This window comes from Lucilia cuprina, chromosome 4 (genome assembly GCF_022045245.1).
Source record: "Lucilia cuprina isolate Lc7/37 chromosome 4, ASM2204524v1, whole genome shotgun sequence".
NCBI classification, from domain to species: Eukaryota; Metazoa; Arthropoda; class Insecta; order Diptera; family Calliphoridae; genus Lucilia; species Lucilia cuprina.
Genome location: NC_060952.1, coordinates 38,581,580 through 38,590,920, shown reverse-complemented (window position 1 = coordinate 38,590,920; position 9,341 = coordinate 38,581,580).

Here is a 9,341-nt window from a genome sequence, read left to right as displayed (position 1 = left end):
GAAAAAAAAATTTGATGAAATTTAATACAAACGATTCTTTTGACCCCAAGACAATGTCTAAATAATTATATTAGTACATTATCGTCTATGTTAAATGTTCTAGAAAAAAAAATCGACAAAATTTAGTTTTATAAAAGTGTTATTTCTGTACAAACAACGTTATTCAATCTGATTTAAAAATCACAACAGATTTTACCATTTTTTCACCAAAATAAATAAAATTACGCCACCACCTCTTGCAATAAAACAATAAATCATTAAAAATTAATTAAAAAAGCAAATTGTAAGCAAATATTCCAACAAAAACAAAAAAACTAGGTTATGAATCCTTTCAACACTCAACCCCCCAAAAAATGTGTCGAATATTTTATAAAATGCAAAAAAATCAATACAGCATCTCTATAATAATAATAATGACGTCAGCTGTATTTATGAATTAATTATAAATGCTAGAAGTAAAGACAGATATAAACAAACAAATTATTTAACAATAAAAAAAGAGTGAAATTTCAAATGAAAACAATGATCAATTACACCCCAGAGAGTTGCAGCAAAACGATTCTGGGATTGCCTATCGCCAAACGGCGGAAAAGGGTTTAAAAATGACACAACACAAAAGAATGTTACTTTTTAGAAAAATCCTTACAAATTGTAAAATATGTAAATCAAATTTAGGCAAAAAATATATAAAAATAATTACAATTAAAAATTACTAAAGTTACTATGGAAAAAATATAGAAAAAATATTGTTTAATACGTTTTGTGGTTACTTCAAGTGGAAAATGTACTGCATCATCACACCCGGTAAAAACAGTTGAAGAAAAAAAAAAGTATTTTCTCTAAAGAAAATCTAATTTAAAGAACCTTAACAACCATGTCTAAAAAATTCACAAATTTAACGTTTCGTTTTTTTTACTTAAAGGAAATGTCAAACGCATTGTCAAACACCGAATGCATTGACAGCAGAAGCCTTAATTTATGTGACACAACAAAAAATATATATAAAAAATATTGAAAAAAACGTTAAAAAAAGTTCACCCATAATTTTTGGGTTATTTTTTTTATCCCATAGAAGAATAATTTGTTTGCATATATTTTGCTGTTGTTATTTTTTTCTAATTACCTTTAGGTTGAATATTCAATATAGAAAGATGTTTTTGTTGTTGTTTCATTTAAATTAGCTGCCAAAAGGGTTTTATAATTTAGCTGCAAACAAAACTCTAAACACATTTTTTTTGCTTAATTCTATAAAAAAAACTTTTGTAGAAGCTTTGAAGAAGTCCACTAAATTAGCACACGCTTTATGTTTTTTACTTATTTTTTTTTTTTTTTTTTGAAACAGACCACCTTATGTTTGTTGCCCTTAAGGGTTGTTTGTTGGCCTTTATTTCCATTATTACCACGCATACTGACACACCAACCCATACATCAAAGGGTTAAGCAGTTAAAAAAAGTGAATGTTAAGCAAATTTTCGACAAAAAACTAAAACGGAAATTAGTTTTACAATTTATTGCGACAAAACACTAATGAAGTACAAAAATAAATTAACTTTTTTTTGTATCTTTCTTTTCTACTGCAAACAGTTTGAAAAAACGTTTTGGAAAAGCACGTTACTTTTTTAGCAATGAAGTTAGATCTAAAGTTCATAAAAAAGAATTAAATTTTGTTACCAACTGGATCATACTGTTATTGAAAATCCCACAATTGCCCAACCCAGCAAAATCTTTACTTACCCGTTAAGTTGACAAACAATATAGGAAGAAAGTGTAATACATATTTGTTACAAAAACATCAACTAACTGACTGACTAACTGAATAACTAACTAACTAACCTAAATAATTAACTAACTAACTAACTAACTATCTATCTATCTATCTATCTATCTATCTATCTATCTATCTATCTATCTATCTATCTATCTATCTATCTATCTATCTATCTATCTATCTATCTATCTATCTATCTATCTATCTATCTATCTATTTATCTATCTATCTATCTATCTATCTATCTATCTATCTATCTAAATAACTAACTAACTAACTAACTAACTAACTAACTAGTTGTCAGTGGCGGACAATGCGTCAAGTGTACAGCATGTCATTGGCAAAAACATATGGGTGAAAGAAAAGGATGTTCTCGGAGAAAGCTCTAAGCTATCTCAGCCTTTAAATATAAGTAGTTGAGGGTTCCGAATCTGAATCCTCAGATGATAATAACAACACCATTATAGCAAATCCCAAAAAGGATGAAGTAGAGCAAATGGTTATGCTATCACTCATCTGTCCATCAGTCAATCACCGATAATGCCTCCAAAGGATTATTAATAAACTTTAACTTCAACTCTGACCCGGTAACTGAGTATTCGTGAACACCTTTATGACATAATCAATAGCAATTGAATAAAATGTTATTTGAATTTTATCAAGAGAATTTCTAGCTGTAAAATCTTCAATATAGTGAAGAGGGTATTATGCGTTTGAGCTGAATTTTGTAACATCCACAAATGTTGGTCCTAAACCCATACCAATCGGCTTATAATCACATTCTGAGTCGTTTTAGCTTTGTCCGTCCGTCCGTCCGTCCGTATGTCTATCTGTGTGTGCTCGCAATTTTCAAGATAATTTGAAGACTTTTGGCAGATACTCTTATTTTGACCAAAAGCTGTTGAAAATGGTTGAAATCGGTCTATTATTTCGCCCAGCCTACATACAACCGTACCCCCCGAATATGGCCTTTGGACCCACAATTACAAACACAGTTTTATAGAAATTATTATTAATTGTTTAAATAACAAATATAAATACAAGAAAACAAGTAATGAAATTTACGAAAATTATAAAATTTCTTATCTAAAGATCACTTACCACCAGATAAAGTCCCTAAAAGATTATAACATAATATATTATTTTAAATCCCTTATCTCTTATAAATAAAACAAAAAATTAATAAAAATTGTGTTTAGTGATTTATGAAACTTTCTTTAAACCTTAAAAATAAGCATTTAATTGCCCTGTAGGGGACAAAGTCGTTAATAAATTAAACGATTTTCTCTTTTGCCTCTAACAAAGTTTTTTTTCTTTATATTGTCTTTGATAACTTATTTAACGCAGCCATTTTATGGCACGTTTTCTGTAGTTTTTATGCAGTTAACACTAAAATATGAATTTTTACAAAATTAATATTAAAAGCTTAACCCTTTAATAATAAAAATGATTTATTGCAATTATACATTTAAGTAATATGCATAATTTTATAAATGTTTAGGGCAGAATAAAATATAAAAAAACAAAAAACTTATGACTTTACAACAAGGCCAACGGGGTAAAAGGGAGGTTTAAAATATTAATTACTAAAACAAAAAAATTGTTTACTTAAAATCTAAGACAAAACAATTTAATGAAATTCTAAGAAAATTTCATAAATCTTATGAAATGAGCTCTTCAGCAAATTTTTTTATTTTTTCGATTTTAAGATTTCTCAAATGTTCTTTCTTATATTAGAGAGTGTATGAATGTATGTTTGTGTTTTTTAAAGTTTTCATCATTTTTCAATGACATTGAAAACCGAAAACAATTGCTTGAGATTTTTTTCTTTTGTTGGTTTATGCATCTTAGTTTAATATCATCTCATTTGTGGCATGATCAGAATGACGATGATGATGTTGATTTAAAAAGACTTGAAATTTTTGAGATTAAATGCAGCGAACGAACGAACCCCTTGTTTATTGTGTGGTTTTGTTCAAGTTGCATGATAATTTTTTTGCATTTGTTTTGTAACACAAATTGCAAAGAGTTAATGAAAAAGGCCCGATATTAGGGCCTAAGGGAAATTTTATTTCATATAACGATCCTAAGCAATCTCTGATTGAAGAGCATTATTTTTTGCCTAAATTGAATAACACGAATCGACTATTTTTTAAACCAGAAACGAAAGACTCTTAAAAGTTGAGTCTCGCTGAATCCGATTCTGCTCTCAGCACTTATCCTTCACATCTGAGATTTCAGATATCGTGCCCTGCTGTTCTTTTAATTTAATTTTAAGATTATATTATTAAAAAACCTTGAGCTATAGTACCATTCTTTTATATTCCATCCCCTGATTCTTCTAATATAACCCTGATCTTGTGCATTGGAACTTTTTCATAAACAACACAGCAACAACAAAAAAATACCATAAATTGTGAAGTGCATTTTCTGTTGATGGGGTAAAAATACAAATAAAAAAAGACGAACAAGAATTATAAACATACAACTACAACAATGTACTACATAATCTTTGTTAATCCCTCTTTGCCTCCCAAAAAACCTTGAAATATCAAATGAGGACAAAGAAATACTTATTCTCGTATTATTTTTTTCTTCTTTGTGAACAACATTGTAAAAACAGAACAAAAAGAGAAAGATCGGGTAAAAAAACATTGTTTGCAAAAATAAACATTGTTAAAATGAAATAGCAACAGAAACAACAAAACAAAATCTTGACAGCCACCTCTTTATTTCCCCTCTATAGAACAGCAAAGAAAAACAACTCTACACTCCTGAGTCGTTGAGTACTCTCTACTCCATAGAATTGTACTCAATTGGGACAATATTTACACTCCAGACACGATCACTTTTTATGGGTCTTTATAAGAATTTTTATTTTATTTGTATCTTTGCACACAGAAGCCTGAACACAAAGAACGATCTTCAAAAGGTGAGGAAGAAACAAACGAAGATCTTATTCATGTACTATATGTATAAACATTAGGATGGTTTAATTTAACTTAAACTTATAAAAATAAACATGGAATCGACCAGTTGAAACATAAACATAAAGTCGGAACAATTTTTAACTGGTACTATTGTTCACCAGTTTTCTAATGTGTTAATCTAAGGTTCCTCAACTTAAATCGAACAATTAAAATTTAATTTCTTAAATTTACCTAACTTGATACCTGACGTGATCCTCTTGCATAAGCACCGATTTTAAAAGATTAAAATTTGCTCAGTTCAGTTCAGCAGTAAGTAGATGATCTGAGTTTATGATCAGTTTCAGCGCGGATCAGCTTAATATGAAATATTTACACTTTGACAAGCAAACGGGTTCGTATTAGAGCTTAATGTCTGAATCACTTAAACCATTCGGAAAACCTATAAGAAGATAAACTAAATAAAAGTTTTTTGAAATTTTGAGTGATTTAACATGATTGCGGGTATTGGAAACCTGTAGTACTTTCTTCAGATACCAACTCTCAAGTATAGTCACTGTAATCGGATACAAATTACGAAGTGTTTCCCTATGTTAATAGTAGTTTAGGTAGTACCAGGGTTTGGCTGCACTACACATACGATTTTAAGATTCAAATTGCATATCTAAGGAATTAAATTGGCATCTCTAAGATGAATATTTTATGTGTTGTGTGGCATTGTTCACTAAATTGTTGTAACATAATTGCGGGTATTGGCAACCTGTAGTACCTTCTTTAGACTGCAACTCTCAAGTATAGTCACTGTAATCTGATACAAATTACGAAATGTTTCCCTATGGTAAAAGTAATTAACGTAGTACCAGGGTTAGACTGCACTACACAGAAGATTTGAAAAGTCAGTTTTCATCGCCAAGACGACCGATAATACTAATATCGAACTTAGTGCCTATAAAGTTGTAAGACCTGACAACTGTGTATCACAGCTTTAAGTGCTAATCACTGTTAGCGGAGGATGCTTAATTTTAGTCAAAACTTCTTTTCAAGCTCACAACAAAATTTGTTTTCAATATATCCCAATGTTTTCCAAGTATAGAAACAGTAATTTTGATACGTTGAGCGGTAAGCATATTTCAAATACATATGTACAACATCAGGTCCATGAGAATAGATTGATTCAGTCCAAACGTACAGAGTTTTAAATAAGTTGGCAACTAAATATTTTTTTTGATCCCTCCTTATACATATATATGTGAATATATGAATATATTCATATATACAGACTCACATGCCTAAATACATACACTAACTAACGTGATATTTTACTAACACTTTCAGTAGAGAGGATCATCATTATTATCATGATGTTAATGATCATTTTAACAAATATATAAAAAAAGAAGAAAACCAACACACGAATATAATGATAATGATAATAAAGTGTTATGTTCAAAATAAGAAAACAAGAAAAAAAACGACACACTCTGGAAACCAGTATCCAGAACTTTCGTGCCCTGTTTCTAAATGCATGAGACTAAACATGAACGGATCGAAATAAATATTTGTATGTAATAAACATACTTACACATCACCATTTATACATTTTTGGCCTTGAAAATCTTTAAAGAGTTTTTTTCGATGATTTTGTAGTTACCCAACAGTTGGCCAGAATAGACCCGAATTAAACACTTCACTTACTACCACTTCAGGTAACAAACCATTTTAAAATGGGCTTTTGCTAGAGGAGGTAAATAGTATTCAAAGAGACTGTCAATAGCTCGTCAATGTATATAAAAATCAAAAACAAATATATAAAAATCCAAAACTTCAAAGATATAAGCAATTGTGAACCGTGAAGCGACGATTGTCTCATCTCTTGTTTGCTTACAGTTCAATAAGTGGAGACCGACTTCGCTCTCCATTACAAAGAGTACATTCGTGAAGAATGATCAAAAACATAGAAATAAATACTGACGCAGATGAATAGTGATAAATAATAATTGTGTCTCCAATAGATGTGTGAAATATATACCTTCTGAAACTAATGAAAAAATGAACAAATTTAAGTGCCTCTTGCTCGTATATCTAGGACCCTGTTCGGCAAAGAACTTTGTTTTTTCTCTCCTTATTTCACACGCATGAATTAGCTTAATTACAATTGGAACCACAACCGCTGTTTTCGTCTTCTGGTTGGCGACATTGTTGTTGAAAAATATTCAATTTTTCTTTTATTGCGATTTCGCTTAATTTTAATTCGTCGCTCGGTCGGTCTTTTTATGTGATTTGTCGACAGTGTTTCCAATTGTAAGTAAGTAAGCAAATGCCTCAAACATACATTCTTAAGCTTTTTATTGTTAAATAGAATTGTGGAGATTTATGTCAAATTTTGAAGGGGACTTTTTACAGGTGCTAGGGTCAAATGAGGCCCTATAATTTTAAAATTCTTTAGGGTCATTAAGAATAGTATAGAGCTTGGTTTTACAGCTTTTTGTCGAGATACGAGTATATTAAACATAATTATAAACTTAAAAGCCCTATTCGGCTGATTATTAGGGGCTAGGTGAAAGAATGGACCGATGTTAATCTTTTTCAATAGGCTTCGCCTTAAGTACCATAAAATATCATGTGCCAATTTCATTGAATTATCTCCAAAATTGCGACCTAAAGTTTAATTACAAAGTTTAAAAGCTCTAAATCGACTCAGTATCAAATGATTCTAAACTGATTGATATACTTTAAGGTGGTATAGGACTAATATTATTGTGAGTTACAGATATCAGCTCAAACCCAATATACAATCCCCACTAAAGTGGTATAGGGTAAAAAACGATAAGAACCAGTAAGAGAACTTATTTTTTCTCTCTGCCGATGTAGGATCTAGTAAAGCAGCGCTCTTGTTCAAAAAGAGTGTGTATAAAAATTTGGATCTACCATGTGGTTACACTTTAGTAAAAATTATTGTCTTTAAGTGCGCATTGACGATTTCTCGAACTGCTGGGTGTGCTGGCATACACGCACACACACATAAAAAAAAAGCTCATGAGCGTTTTTGATAAGGAAATTTTATAATTAATTGCTTAAAGCTTGGAGAAAATTAATTTCTAGGATGTATATGTGTATGTAAATTTATGTGAAAGAAAAGGATTCTTGATAAAATATAGGTTTAATGTAAAAATAAAACTAACTACTAACGAACTAACTATATATCTATATATATATATATATATATATATATTATATATATATATATATATATATATATATATATATATTATATATATATTATATATATATATATATATATATATATATATATATATATATATATATATATATAATATATAATATACATATATATATATATATATATCTATCCATCTATCTATCTAACTAACTATATAACTAACTAATTGTGGTTGAGCCTATTACAGCAATGTTATTGTTGATCCCAAAAACTCTGGAAACATTAAGTTTTCTGAGACGAACATCGCCATGCCACTTACGTACCATCAATCTTTCCTCAACGATAGATTTTTAAAGAAGCAATTTAACAAAACTCCAATTAATTGTTTTCATTTATAACTTTAAAGTGCAATTGTCCCTTTAAAAGAGAATTAAACAATAATTGACAAAAATGTTTTGAACACTCCACTCTACCAATTGAAATTTCTCTACAGTTATGATCACTAAAAATAAATAATTTTAATTTATTTTAATTTACTAATTCCCTATAACAATTTTCTTTGTTCTCAAACAGCAGCGTATACTAAATTGTTTTAAGTTTTACAGATTTTTTTTTTTTTGTTCTTTTAAAAATATTTAAGAACTAAATTTTATAAATTAAACTCTAGTGCCTCTTTTAGGAGGGTGGTTTAAACTACCTTTTACTTTAAACTTACCGAAATTATAGGAAATTTTTTATAACATATTTATTTATTTTTTTTGAAAGACATGGAACATAAAAACAATTCTGCTCTTAATTGGATTAAATTATGCTTCAGTGATCGAGATAAATGGAAAAGTCGTAATATTCTGTTAACTCTGTGTGTATTTTTTGCAATTTAATAGACTAATAAAAGTCTAAAGAACCCAAATAAAAGCAAAAAATAAAATAAAAAAGAAATTAGTTCTTTACTTTTACTACTGTAACAAACTAGGGTTGAGCTGTGATGCAACGTTAAGGCAGTGATCTAAAAGAGTGTTTTTGATTTAATAAATTGTAGAACGCAGGGCAACTATGAAACTTCGTTTATTACTTCTTATGAAGAATAAACTGTTGAGTTATTCTCTGGGAGCCGGTTGGTTCAGTCTAGATGATTTCATTCATACTTTTTAACAACAGCATTGTTTCAAACTTGATCCTTCTTTTCAATTTTTCTTCAATACAGAAATAGTGATCTAAGTAATTTAGATGTGTTAAATCTTTGGAATTTAAATGAAGAATACATTATTTCACAGAACTGTTATCATACTAAAGCCTACGAACATATTTGATAATTTTGTTATTACATTAAAAAGAGAAAACAAAAGATCAGTATTCTTTTTTTAACAAATTCAAAATGAACAATAAACAGCCATTCAATCGATGTCTTATAGTATTTTCGGAATATCTATTGATCTTTGCTACAAAATTTCTAATACACAAACGT